General features: G+C 42.9%; 1 long non-coding RNA gene across 1 annotated transcript in view; it reads right to left on the bottom strand.

Moving 5' to 3' along the window:
* LOC309519338 overlaps positions 1-14,968 on the bottom strand; it is a 41,102-nt gene extending 26,134 nt beyond the window's left edge. Inside the window, exon 1 of the long non-coding RNA XR_014213810.1 lies at positions 14,915-14,968. This is a non-coding gene — a long non-coding RNA (uncharacterized lncRNA). The remainder of the gene's footprint in view (positions 1-14,914) is intronic.
* Between the last annotated feature and the right edge of the window lie 216 nt (positions 14,969-15,184).

The raw sequence follows: 15,184 nt of genomic DNA on the forward strand, positions 1-15,184 counted from the left end.
AACCACTACTCCACTGACTGTGTTACTTGTGTCAAAATGTGTTGTTCCGGTTACAAAATGTATTTTTCTTAACTCTTTGGCTGCCTGACCATCAGCATGAGTTCATCTCTGGAAACAAAAGGCCCAAGTGTAGTTCCATGTTCATTCCTTTGTATGTCATATGAAAAACAACCTCTTCACCCCTTTATGCTTTGATTTTTGCTCTGAAACAAGAGGACTGAGGATAGTATCTCCTACACCCGACATATCATTAAGTTTTGTTTTGAATCACACACTCGCCCCTGAAATTATTGGTTTTCCTTGCTCCGGTGCCCAAACGTCCAACTGGGGCTACTTTGGACAATACTAACCCAGCCATTAGGGACGCGGGTGGCGCTGTGGGTAAAAGCCTCAGCGCCTAGGGCTTGCCGATCGAAAGGTCGGCGGTTCGAATCCCCGCGGCGGGGTGCGCTCCCGCTGCTCGGTCCCAGCGCCTGCCAACCTAGCAGTTCGAAAGCACCCCCGGGTGCAAGTAGATAAATAGGTACCGCTTACCAGCGGGAAGGTAAACGGCGTTTCCGTGTGCTGCGCTGGCTCGCCAGATGCAGCTTGTCACGCTGGCCACGTGACCTGGAAGTGTCTCCGGACAGCGCTGGCCCCCGGCCTCTTGAGTGAGATGGGCGCACAAACCCCAGAGTCTGTCAAGACTGGCCCGTTCGGGCAGGGGTACCTTTACCTTAACCCAGCCATTGCATAGAGGGAGACATTCTTCCCATCCATTGTGTCACTGTCTCTATCTCTGTTATCCCTGGACATCTACCCAGGGACATCACATCCAAATTATGGACTATGCACACAAAATCCGACATACATAGATCAAAACCACATGGCCCGATAAAATCCGGGAGCTAAGCATTCATTTTTGGCCTGTGAAAATAGGCTTTTACATGCATAGGGCATCAGCTGGATATGCCATCGCCACATAGACAAGTGAAGATTGTGATGGTGGGCACAGTGCGCCAGTGTGCCATGCCACATGATAGACAAGATTGCTGTTATTTGAACTGGCCCTTGGGAAAGTGGCAACAGGAAATAATTTCACAGGTAAAGTATTCTGGAAATTTGAACTAATTCAGTAATGGTTTTTAGGGGGTGGTGGAAATAGCCCTCCTTTCAGTGTGCTCATTGATATTGACACTGTTCTATAGGACCAAGTTGCACAGTAGATTGGCATGGAGTTTGCACCACATGATACCACACGGGTAAGTGAAACTGCACAGTATGAGGGGAGAAAGACCAGTGTGCTATGCAAACAGGCTGCATTGAGCATGGCCATTGACGCATTGCGCAAACAAATGCCCCCTCCCCGCAAAAAGAAGCACAGCACCAAAAAGAGACAGCAAAAGAAGACACAGATTTGCATTAAACTTATATGTGCAGGTATATATGTAGAAATGCAAAATTTGACGTTATCACTTTAAATTGAACAGAAATACAGTATAACGCATCTTACCATAGTGGGGAAGTCAATGATAAGGTGACCGTTGTGCCATTTCAGTTTGCTGCCTAAGTATTTAGTGTTGAGGTAGGCCCCACTCTCCCTTCTTATGGTTCCCAGACTGAACAGCCCCTCACACAGAAGACTCCTTCAATCAGAGGACTCGCCTCTGTAAAATAGGAGAGGAGGTGGTCCCTCTTAGCCATACTTGGCAGCAACCATCTGCCAGCACATATAGATTGCCGCAAAGGTTTTACAATGTGTTGCATTAACTAACGTTTGAAAGGGCACCCAACCGAGGTTCTGTGTATCTGGAGAGGGATGGTGGAAAAAAGAGGGATGCAGATTATTATGAGGCGTTTTAAGTGTTCAGCCCAAGTTACACATTGCTATCTAGGGAAGAACCTTTTTAATTTTACATTTATGTTGTATATTGATTTCCTTTGAAAGTGTTGACAAGGGCTATTACTAGTACCTGTCTAGTTAATACTTAATGGCGGTTATGCTCCTATGTCAAATGGGAACAATCTCACCTTGCACACAACTGAACACATTTCTGCACACATATTACTTGTGCAGGGATGGTTGTTGTTGTTTTTTTAATCTATATGTTCAAACCCAGTTACCATCTACGTCCATCTATGAAAAATGAAAGTCTGCAAGCAAAATCGTTTCTCCATGTTTATGGCAGATTGCACTTCACTATTATTAACTGAGATTTTTCTGGTGGTCTCTCAACATGTTGATGCTGTTTTGTGAGGCTGTTTGCGGAACAGCTCGTGCTGATACTAACATATCTCTGAGGATTTGGAACAAACAAAAAAGCAAAATGTTGGGTCTAAGCCGAGATCACTCATTTGGTTTCAGTTGGGTTTTTTTCTTCCCCAATCAAAAAGCACCTCTATTTTTTATAATGACTTTTGGCACCTCTCTCGTTTTCTTGCAGTGGGAGGGCGGGCATTCATTTCTCACTTCCAATAGGCCAGAAGCCATCCAAGCAAGCCCCAAATGGACAAACACCCAATGATGGATGTGTTCTGCCCCTGAAGTAGCCCATGTGATTGTGGACATGGCTAAGGACATGACTTCCGATTGGCTGGTGAAGAGCGCTTCCCAAGGATGTAAACAGACAGGCTACGCATTCATATCAAGCTCAGTCCAACCAGATCTCCCCCTCAGTATGGCCCCTAGGGACTGCACAGCTCATGCCTGATTTTATTCCCTCCCCCTTTTAATTAAGAAGTATGTAGCCATTTTTGTTAGCGATGCCTGTGAGTGCTCCTGTAGGGAGAGCAAAAGCATGCCAAGATAAACGGAATGTGTTGTAGGTGTTAGGAAGACGAATTAATTCTGGATGAGCCAACCTCAACTTTCAAATTTCCTAACCTCCATCTGGTTAGCTATGCAGCTTTAATATTCTTTTAACAGATGCTTAATTTCCCTACCACCACCTCAAATGTATTTTACACATGTGATTGCGTGCTGCCTCCTGAATCATCCCTCAAAGGGCCTAACTAGTACATATGGGGCTGTGTACACACAGAGCACATGTAAAACGCCATTTCCTCCAAATAATACTGGGAACTGGTTTATTTAGGGTGCTGGGAATTCAACCTCTGTGAGGGGTAAGCTGGAGTTCCCAAGGTTCTTTGGGGGCAAATAATGTGCTTTATACGTTATTTAATTGTATGGTTGTATGCCGCAGGGTCCCAGGCCCCAACGAGCTTAGACAGCTGCCCTTGCTGTTTGCAGGCACACAGTCCCTCCTTCTCTGTCTTCTTGTCATATCAGAGAAGCCCTGGGAAAGTAAGCAGCCCCACCTAACACTCCCCCTTGGTCTCCCCTTATGTTCTTAGAGCAAGCAAGCAGCAAACTGTTTAGGAAATATCTGTTTGTGTTTTCAGATATACATTGAGAGCTCTGTGGTGGAAAAATTGTCCACAAAGGTGCACAAGGGACAAGAAATATGGGCACCAAATATGATTCTGAAGAATCGTAACTTTACTTAATTGAAAGAGTACCACCAGAAACTCATGGACACTTAGGTAAAGGGGTACTTTGGTACATGACTGCTCAGACTTGACTTAAATAGTGACTGTTTTTATCTAAATTGGACCAATGTACTACAGTGAATAACCAGTTTCTTGGGGAAGGGAGTAAATTCTTGTTTTATGTTTTGCTGTTTTATTTGGGGAAACTCTCTCTATATATACAGTGGTACCTTGGGTTACAGACGCTTCAGGTTACAGATGCTTCAGGTTACAGACTCCGCTAACCCAGAAATAGTACCTCGGGTTAAGAACTTTGCTTCAGGATGAGAACAGAAATCGTGCTCCGGCAGCACGGCGGCAGCAGGAGGCCCCATTAGCTAAAGTGGTGCTTCAGGTTAAGAACAGTTTCAGGTTAAGAACGGACCTCCAGAACGAGAGAGAGAAGAGGGATAGAAGGATTAACTATAATCCGTGGTGGATTACATATAGTTTAACCAAAATAAATTATTACCAAATAGCAACAATGTATAAAGCCAATAAAAATGGAATATTCACAACTGAGGGATGCTTAGCCTCTCCTTTGAGACTCCTATTTATTTATCAGCATTATAATGGTGGAACACCAAGATTCTGCTTCATAGGATAGCCTATCAGTAACCCTCATGGCAATGTTCTGTCTCCACTGTTAGAGGCAGCATTCTCCTGAATATCAGTTGCTGGAAACTGCAGGAGGAGAAAGTGCTGTTGCACTCAGGCCCTTGTGGGATTCCCAGAGACACCTGGTTGGCCACAGTGAGAGCAAGATCCTGGGCAAGATCCAGCAGGCACTTTTTACGTGCTTATGTTCATGACACCAAAAGCTCGTATAGGTCAAGGTGCAATGGTAATCCCATATTCTGGCACAGCTTTCTGTTGGAGAACAGGTTCCTGCACATTCAACCATGTACTCAAATAGGGTTCGTGATGCTCCAGGACACATAACGGTAGCATGATGTGTGAAAATACCTTAAGCTCTCCATTGCAAACCTCCACAGAATATCTGAGGAATAAGGGCCCTTGCCAAGCACTACAATATTTCATGTGCTCCTTCTTCATAAAATGATGACAGTATGAGTAGTTGGGTCTAGCAGAGTTATTCCTGCAGTTCACTTGGTGCAGAAACAGCTTTAAAATCGGAAGGTCTTTGACAGCTTAACTTTCCTCCCTCCTCGTCTCCTCCCACCTCCCTTATTATCAGCTGCCACACAAAGAATGAGAGAAGAATGTGATAATGTGTTCCATTATCCTTTCTGTCCAGCTTTTTAGTGGCTGGCAGTATTTGCTCCAGTCTTGCCTCCGAGCCGTATATTTCAATGTCAAGGGGGCTTATGCAATATTTAAGCTTGCATTACACTAAATTAATCTTAACATGAAAAATCTTTTGATTGCATAGGATGTTTTTGTCACTGACTGATTGACTAATTCATTTTATTCATATAGAAAGAGTAAGTCCTGATTTCTGTATATAAGCAGCAAGGATTGGGAATTCCTGTCTGTCTCACACTAGCCAAAATCAAACTACTGATGCTTTGCAAAAAATCATCATCATCATCATTATTTGTTCTATTTTTAAACCATCTTAGGACTTCTTGGAGAGATGTGGGTGGCGCTGTGGTCTAAACCACTGAACCTCTTGGGCTTGCCGATCAGAAGGTTGGTGGTTTGAATCCATGTGATGGAGTGAGCTCCTGTTGCTCGGGCCCAGCTCCTTCCAACCTAGCAGTTTGAAAGCACACCAAAAAGTGCAAGTAGATAAATAGGTACCACTCTGGTGGGAAGGTAAACAGCATTTCCATGCACTGCTTTGGTTTCGGTGTTCCGTTGTGCCAGAAGCGGCTTAGTCATGCTGGCCACATGACTCGGGAAAACTGTCTGTGGACGAACGCCGGCTCCCTCAGCCTGTAAAGCGAGATGAGCACCACAACCCAGAGTCGTCTGTGACTGGACCTAACGGTTAGAGGTACCTTTACCTTTACCTTTAGGACTGCTTGGAGCATATTTGTAAAAACAACAGTTTCAGGGTATATCTGAAAAAAGAATAATTGAGTAATCATAAAGAAGACCTTAGGAATGTCATAAGAGCCCCACTGGATTAAACCAATGACCCACCTAGTCCAGTATCCTGTTCTCACCATAGCCAACTAGATGTTTATGGGATGCTCATAAGCAAGATCTGAGTGCAACTGCACTCTTCCTACTTGCAATTCCAAGCAAATGGTATTCATGGACATACTACCTATGACAGTGGATGTAAAACATAGTCATCAAGGCTAGTAATAATCATAAACAACAATCATTTTTAAAAAGAAACATTACACCATCATATAAGTACTGTAACAGACATCATAATTACCCTGAGCTTGAACAATCAATTTCTTCCAAAAGCCTGGGTGGAAAGATAGGGTTTTGTTTGGGTGCCACTACCAAGAAGGACCTATTCTGTATCACTGCACAAGGGGCTACATTTGCCAGAGGGGCAGTGAGACAGACCTCCCCTGCTGATCTCAGGGCAAGGGCTCGCTGATATACAGAAATATATTCCTTCAAAAATGTGACTGTGTCGCCAGGGATACCAATATGATAGGAGTAGTAATTTCCTGATCAGGAATAGAACAGGTAATCCTGAACAATGACGGAATTGTTGTTTGTTAGGAATGTGAGTGAACTGTATAAAATACCAGTTACAGCAACAATGTGAATCTATTGTGTATTTCACATAGCTCATTGCCTCTACAAGCCTATGTAAATATACTTTCGATTTATTTGAAATTCTGATTATCTACTTTTATGTCCCCAAGGCATTTGGATAATGATTGGAACTGCAAATCTCAGAAGATCATATTTTGATGTAAAATGGGCAATGGCAGAGAAGACAACCGAAGTTTAAATATTATTACCCGGGATTCAGTTTGCTCCAGAGCGGTTTATATTAAATGGGAGTGATATCTTGCTGTTTCAAATGTTGCATTTTATTTTTTATTTTTTTACTGAAGCAACTTCTGCATCCAACAAAGAATGAAACAAACTAACACATAGATCATAATATGTAGCAATAACACAATAGCAAGTGATATGCAAGATTTGAGAAGCTGCAGTGAGTGGCAGTATCCCCACACGCACCGTCATACAGAAAACATGTGTGATTGTTCCGTGTATCAGTCTACATCTGAATCAGATTTTGGCCTTCAGTTAAATTTCTCCTGTGTACAAAATCTGCGACATATTTTGGAAGGTTGTTTACCTGTGATGCAGTTGGACACTTCCTAAAGATAAATTCTGACTAAATTCTAAATAATGTTTCCGAAGTTTGAGGAGTCAGCTCCCATCTGTGTATGGATGCAATTGGATACCAGTTTGAATCGGGGCAAGGGACGGAACCTTTCAAAACCCAAACTGCACTTTGTTTGTTTGTTTGTTTCTTAAAATTCCAGAGCAACAGTGGGTGTGGTGCTGCTAGTATGTAATGTTTGAACCAGCCCTCATTCTTTGGCTATATCTCTGATTGAAAATTGAAATGTTTAGATTTATTAGTCCCTTCAAAGCCAATGAGCTGCAATTACTAGTCATTGATCCTAGCAGTAGGCAGCTAGTTGCTGAAAGCTTTTTCAGTAGAAAGAATTAAATAAGCAACCAAGCTAATACTTCTGGATAAGGATATGCATACCAAAATGCTTTAAAGGACATACAGTGGTACCTCAGGTTACAAACACCTCGGGTTACAAACACTTTGGGTTACAGACTCTGCTAACCTGGGAGTAGTACCTCAGGTTAAGAACTTTACCTCAGGATGAGAACAGAAGTCACATGGCGGCAGTGGGAGGCCCCATTAGCTAAAGTGGTACCTCAGGTTAAGAACGGTTTCAGCTTAAGAACGGACCTCCGGAACGAATTAAGTTTGTAACCAGAGCTACCACTGTTCTTGTTGCAGAAGCCTTGGCTACTAACTCCACATATGAATGGCGCCTCTAGAGCATCAGTTCAGTGAGGCTTAGGTGAGTAGTGAGATGTGCATAGAATGTCCATCTCCCCAGATGCACATCTGTAGCCATTTCAGGGGGGTGGGTGGGTGTAAGTGTAAGGCTATATCCCTTGCTGGATCAAGGAAGTGCTGCTGTTTAACAATGTGGTTGATTGTTCTGCACTTGGGAAGGGAAGGTACAAAATCCTACCCAGGCATTTTTGACAGAAAAGAAATCAGAGTATTTTGCATAAACCAGGACTTTTACCTGAGACTAGTGAAATTTGATTTCCAAGCTTTCTGATTTTAAACGTATATTTCATGATTTGGCTGTACTCCCAACTATAACATGTTTAATTTCATTCCCCTGTTGCTGCTGTTGGGTTGTTTTTTTTTTTTTTGTGGTGCTTGAATATGACTTGCTTTGCACTGAATAATGAAATTTCTTTTTCCCCACCCCCACCCGTGTTCCTTGGTGCCTCGCCTTCCCAGGAAAGGGGGGGGAGTATCCCACCTTATTACTAAATACAGGTCTCCTGCATGGACTAATTTGCTTCCCCAAAACAGTGACCATTGTCAAATGCTTTGCATCACCATGGAAACAGTTGCCTTGGCCATACAAAGATCTGAGTACGCTACAAGACTCAGAGTTTCGGAGGAGTTGGACCCCCTTGTTTAAATCACAGTGGAAAGGTTTTAAGGGTAAATCTCTTATAGTCTTCTTCTTCCTTTTTTTTTTGCAGTCTGAGCATTGCAGCACATTTGTCTTGATATAAGAGAGAACAGGAAACGGCTTTGCTTCCCTCCTCTTCTCACTGCCTCCTCATGCCATCACTCCAAGCACACAGAATCATGAATGCTTGTGCTGCCTCTGCCTCTGCTGCCGTCGCCACCTGACTCAATCAAGTGGAGTGCATTAGATACCCACAGGCTACAAGTGCTGGAGAGGGGGGGGAGGGAGGAAGAACTGACTTGTATGTTAATTAATAGTGTGATACAGTATCTCAGCAGCAGCAGCAGCAGCTAGGCCCTTGGCAAGCTGATTTGCTGCATTCCTTACACGAAGTATACAGTTTTCAATGTGTGGCCAATTCTGTCTCAAAATTTCTCTTGCAAATTTGTAGCACGAACTTTAAAAAAATTGTAGGGTGCGGTCCTTCTCTTCCCACCCCCCACTCCCTTCCCCAAGAAAACAAGGAAAACAAGTGGTTACATAAGCTTCCACAATGAATTAGTTGCTTATAAAGGGAAAGTCTGGGCTCTTGGTAAAGAAAGAAAGGAACAGGCTGTTGATCAAAGTGCATGTTAAAACCAGTGCTTTTTTTTTCTTAAAAAATGTTTAGGGTTACTTTCATTCTGACTCAAGAAAATCACCATTTTATAGTTCAAATCGGGGGGGGGGGAATAAATACAGTAAATGGACAAAAATACAAAGATTCACAAAATATTTAGGGGTATGCGTACCCCTGCGTACCCCCCAGAAAAAAGGACTAGTTAAAACCCTAACACTTATGGAATTGTAATGAAGAATCAAATGACCAGGTAATCAGAAAGACCCCTGAGAGTCTCAGAATAAACCCTTATGAGTTAGAAGGCTGATCTAGATGGACAAATAGTTTGGTTTGCGGTAAGGCAGTTTCCTATTTTCCAGACCTCCAAATATTAGATACCAAAACCTTCCAACCACTTACTCTTAAGTACACTCTTGGAAATCAAGGCAATGTACTGAAGGAGTAAACTGTGCAGTTTCAGGTTCATGCAGTGAAATTGGTCCCTCTGATATCCATGGGTCTGAAGTGGGAATGGGTAACTTGTGTCCCTCCAGTTGTTGCTCCCATCATCCCTGACCATTGGTCAAGTTAGTGAAGGCTGATGGAAGTGGTAGGGCAGCAGAATCTTGAAGGCCACAGGTTAGCTATCCTGGATAGCTTTCCTGTTATATTGTGAGACGACATAGGAACATAGGAATCTGCCTTATACCAAATCAGACCATCAGATCATCTTGCTCAGTGTCCCTACACTGCCTGGCAGCAGATCTCCAGGGTTTCAGGAAGGAGATGCCAGCGATTGAACCTTGGACCTTCTGCATGAAAAGCAGATGGTCTACCGGCCCTTCCCTAGCATATAGGTCTAATTTTATCTTTTAGACTATTATGGTTGGCATATATAGCCTCCTCCCCATCCTTCCTCCGAGTTTAAAAGTCACTGGGGAGAAAGACAGAAATCCAAGCAAAACTGTTTTGCTTTCCTAATTGAGTATCCTTAAGTCACATAGTCTTATAATATGCACACATTTTGTAAAAACAAAACAGCCCCTCACATCACAAATTAACAATGATTATTTATGCCCTCAGAAACCATGTTACCCAGCAGTGTTGTCAAAAGGTCAACCATTGCCTCAAACGGTGTAGAGCGCACAATGACCTAGAAGTACCATTGATAATGACCCTGTGGTTATGAGTCTTGAAGACTTAATCATTTGACATACAAGCAGCCCTAAGGCAGGCATAGCTGGCATTTTGGTTACCGAAACATGCACAGACAATATGCATTTTAAACCATTCTTGTTGTTTCTTTTGAAAGAAAGTGTGCCTGAGATAGCCAGTGGCCTACACAATGTCCTTTATTGTAACTGACTTCTCACTGCTGAAGCTCAGCGAGTTTAAAGAACAGGGCTGCCTACCATGCTAAGAATAGGGCTTCGTGTTTATTTAGGCTTTTGGTGCTCGCTCAAAGCACTTTCCATATATTATCTCAGCAATCTTCACAGTGACCCTATAAGTTGGGCCCAACTTGTCAGTCCCATGTTACAGATGATAAGGTTGGGACAGGCTGAGAGGCTGTAACTTGCCACAGGCCACCTACGGAGCTCATAGCTGAAGTGAAATTTGGGCGGCCACTTCTAATTTTCAACAGCAACAACAAAAAGAAGAGGAAATACTTCATATGCTAGATTTTAGGTATAGCTGCAGATTGAGAAATAGTTACTATTGTCTAAATAAAAATACATATCCCCAGAGCTATTTTTCTAGAACAAGAGGTGCTGGAACTCACCATGAACACCTCCCTTGTTCTCTTATAGTGGCAACGGTGCCCACCTGGGAGGTGCCAGAACTGAGTTCTGGCTGAAAAAATGCCCTGTGTATCTGCTGTGATCTGAGTGACTTTTCAGTCTGCTGTCCAAATGCTGACTGTTGATGGACAACTTCAAGACTCCTGCTCTTCCTCCGTAAGCTTGGGCTGACAATGGAGGACCCTCCTTTTCCAAGGAGGACACAAGACCACCTGAGGCAATATGTGAACCAAAGACGGCTCATTGCATATGTCCTGTACTACCAAACCGCAACACTCCGTTTCTTAGCTGCACGCAGTACTACAGATTGCTCCATAGGGAAATGTATGTGAAAAATGCCACACACATGTAATGCAACATCAATGGAGATTTCTGGGGCTTTGGGGTGGGTGGGGACTAACTCATATCAAAAGCTTGAGGGGAATGGGTTGCTAGTGCAAGTTTTTGCATAATGCCAGTTATTAGTGCAGACATACCTGAATTATCCCTTAGTGTGCTTAGAAATCCTCTTAGAGGTTGAGTGATACACCTGCTGCCGTGGTCCTGTGCTGCCAACCACAGCAGAGCTCAGTGGAAGGAGAAGCCTGCCAACCAGCCACGTCTCAGGGGGAGTACTTGCCTGGCGTCAGAGTACATAAACAAGGTCCAGTCCAGGCCTAAGGTCAGGAGTATCTCAGTTCACATAGTCAGACAATCCGGGGGGTCAAGAAAACCGAGGGTCCAAGGCCATGAGAAGCAAGAAGCAGAACGGTCTGGTCAGGAACAATGAATGTTGTTTCAAGAAACTGACAGAGGCTGGAAACCCTGCTTAAGAAAGCTGAAACCAGCTGGTTCTCATCAGGAGCAAGAAGGCCGATCAGCAGTAGCTGGAGTCGCTTCGCCTTCTGCTCCTTCAGGCGGCTGCTCAGCAGGTGAAGCCGACTCCTGGCCCATGACACCTGCTTACAAACATCTCCACAACAAGCTGCCTCCAAAACAGGCACTGCAGCAATTGCTCATGAATAGTGCGTCTAGTTTTTACTGCCTAAGCAGTACTGTGCACCAGTAAAATCTGGACGCATTGCAAAAGGTATGGTTTTGAATTCAGGGTGAAATAAATGTCTCCAACTCATCCCAGTGTAAGTCACACTCACATTTCAACATACTACTTTGGTCTTGAGAATTGACCTTAGAAACCCCATTTGCCCTTTGCACCTACTGGTCTGTTCGGAAGCAATGGGGCCATGCTCTTCGCATAGTGTGTGCACATAGTTTGGGTTATCTCTCTCTCTCTCTCTCTCTCTCTCTCTCTCTCACACACACACACACACACACACACACATATAATTCTGGTTGTGCTCCTATCCCTTAAAAAAAATCTGGTGTGCGCTAGATGATTGTAATTACTGGAAAGCTTGATGGTGAGCATGCAATTTGCATCAGCAGCTACTTGGCTTGTAGTTCTTAAGCACTGACAACTTTGTACAGTAAACTGTCAGAATGTAATGCAATAAGCCATTATCATATTTTGATGGAACTATGACAGCTAAGTTGGGCTCTTACATTTCATGATTTAAAAAAAAAAAAGGTTTTGCTGATTTATCCTTAATACATCACATCACACTACACACATACACAAACAAACAAACAAACAAACAACTGTGCTTTTAAGAAAAATGATTGCTTCTGTTATGGATTTCACGCAGCTAGGAAAACAAACCCGTCTACTTGCCATATGTTCCATTTTAATAAACTATACATTCATTTCGTTCAGCAACTTCAGCCTCTGGCTATCCATTGCCCTGTATATTAGTTTTAAATACACATTGCTTGCAATAACACATATCTGCCTCAAGTTAAGAAATGGTTAGATTTGCTTTATATTTGTGGTCCCATTGAAAACATTTATTCAATCCAAGGGAAAAATAAATGTGCTCCCTCAGCTCTGTCAAGTATAAACTGTTATTGATCCTCTAAATGAAATTTGTCCATGCTGATCGATCAAACACATTATCCCGCACCCACCCACCCCGCAGTCCATTACCAGCAATTGGAAACTCTCAAGCATCAATAGTTGTTTGATGGCACGGGCCTATAAATTGAGCCTATAAGCTTCCAATATCTGAGTTACTCTGCTTTGTTCTTCCCATGCCAAACAGTTCAACCTCTGAATATTTCCCCTTCTGAGAAGAAGGCTATACAAAATTCAATTCAATAAAAACATGGATGATATTTTTGTGTCATATAAGACTCAAGCAGCAGAGCAATGGCCATGGGTCTGGAAAGAAGTTGTTGAGAGAGACCATAGTACTGTTCACACAAAAAGTGTTGCAGACAATCTACTCTTTTGTAATATTTTTCTTTATCTTAGTCAACCTCCTAGAAAAGTGTTAAATAGTGGGTAGACATAGCAGACGACACAGCGATTTCTCCAAAGCAGCTCTTTATTTGTAAGATGGACAGAACTGAACAGCAAACAGCTCAGCCGGCCTGCTTTTATAGGCAGCCGGCTGTCAACATTGTAGCAACAACAACCCAGGGTTTCCCGCCTAAACCAACTGACGTGGACCTGAGTGAAAACTACATACACGATACTCCTGCTGGCCAGGGTGAGAACTTCAATACATAACAAAAAGGGCCAAAGAATTCCTCCCAAATGTTCTCCACCATTTTTTGTAGTAGCCACCATTTTCCTCTCACAATGCCCCAGGACAACTCTGTGTCTGAAGCATTGTGGAGGATACAAAATGGTGGCCAAGCTGCCAACACAGTTGCTGCTGCTGCTACTTGCAATAGCATTTAAAGGGGGGGGGGATATTGTGCTACTGCAACTATTAATGGTGAGCAATCTTTGAGAAACTGTTAGAGAAATGTAGTGAAAGTGCCCCCCAATTTCTCTGCTCATAAACAGAGTGGAGAATTTTAAGGGACCATTTGTGTAAAGCTCTAGTTAAGACTTGATAGACTTTAGGACTCTTCAGCTCTGATGTGGCACTAAAATGAAATACTCCGTATAGATTCAGTGAGTTGAAAGGTGTAAGCCAGATTCCTTAGCATCACTCCCCAATCGGATGCTGAGACATGCTTTGACATCTTTGAGATCGCAATCCATTACATCTGTGCCATTTTATCAGGGGACTGAGTAATATTAGTTATGAAAAATGGCTATGGGTTTGTGTTGAAATGGAAGAGCATCACCCCCATGTACCATTTTGTAAATGAAGTCAGGAAGCTATGCTCAGGAAACCTCAGCTGACTGTGGGCAAACCTACTGGTATGTTCATTTGTTGCTGCTCTTAATTAAAATTAAGGAAATCAAAAATAGATTAGAAGGGTTGTTGCCAGATTTGCTCGTCAGGCTGCAAGGATAAGGGAAAGTTATCGAAATCAATATGCTATTGATTGTGCATGTGAACACGCTGTCTGATACCTTTTATTTTCCTTGAGTACGCTAAAATATATGATGTTTGTGGCCTGTATTATTTTTGATGCTGTGGTCTAACCTTGACATACTAATGGAGCTAAGAGCTGTTGGTCCTTCCACGTAGATTTCAGCTTGCCAAATGAATGCCAGGTTCATTCTTTTAAAATTATTGGTTAATTAATTGCCCTGTGCTGACCATGCTGCTATTTGTCACAGGGGAGAAACATAAAGTTAGAATATTTGCGCCTGTATGTAATAAAATCATGTGGGAAGATTCAATTGCAGATCTCTTGGCATAACACGCCCCTTAGGAACGCCCACAAATCCTTGGATCAGAGCCTCTGCCTGTAGAACAAAGCGAATGCCATCATAGAGTTCGACTATTGTTGCTTTCTTTAAGAACTTCATTTCAGGTAGATGGATAAAACAAAACAAAACAAGGGACTCTTGTCTCAACAGCTAGCTATCATGAAGAACTTCTCTTTTGCTGTCAATAGCTCATATGTTGGTCTTCCGTCTTGCTGATAGGTAATAATTTTCAAAGCAAGCTTAGGGAGCCGTGACTCTTGATTAAAACTAATAAGGGAGGGAGACACGGGTTTTTAAAAATCTCTCAAGAAATTATTACTGACAACTCTCCCTTGAATTCCTATACAGAAGAAGAGCAGTGAGAATTTAAATACTCAGACTGGAGAAACTAATTAATCCAGTCTCCCTCCCCAGCCTTCATACAGGAAGCATGACTATCTACATCATTCAAGATTGCCACTTGCTACTAATGCTGTATATTAGCAGAAATCTGTGCAATACATTTACAATGCACTCATTAAAATCACAGTCTCAACCCCACATATGGGGTACATTCCAGCCAAGCCTAAGTACTGTTTAGGCTTACATTCTTATTAGTGGTGTCTGGTCCATTAGGAAAAATCCAGCACTGCTTCACCAAGCCCAGACTTCACTTCATACTTACAGTCAGTCCAGGGAATGGCGCGGCTGGTCACCTTCCTTCTCCTTAATCTCACTGTTGCCCTTGTAGAACTCAACAGGAAGCAGAATGAAAAGAAAACTAGAATTAGTTTGCCTGTCATTGACTCTGGCTCCCCCTACTGTTGGCCTCCTTGCCTTCCACCCTACCAGACCTAATCTGCAGCAGTCACCTACGCAGAACCCTACGCACACTGAATTGAGAGCAAACCTCTTTGAATACAGTAGGACTTCCTTTCAGAGGAACATCCATAGG

Source organism: Podarcis vaucheri, assembly GCF_965113315.1.
Source record: "Podarcis vaucheri genome assembly, chromosome: 1".
NCBI classification, from domain to species: Eukaryota; Metazoa; Chordata; class Lepidosauria; order Squamata; family Lacertidae; genus Podarcis; species Podarcis vaucheri.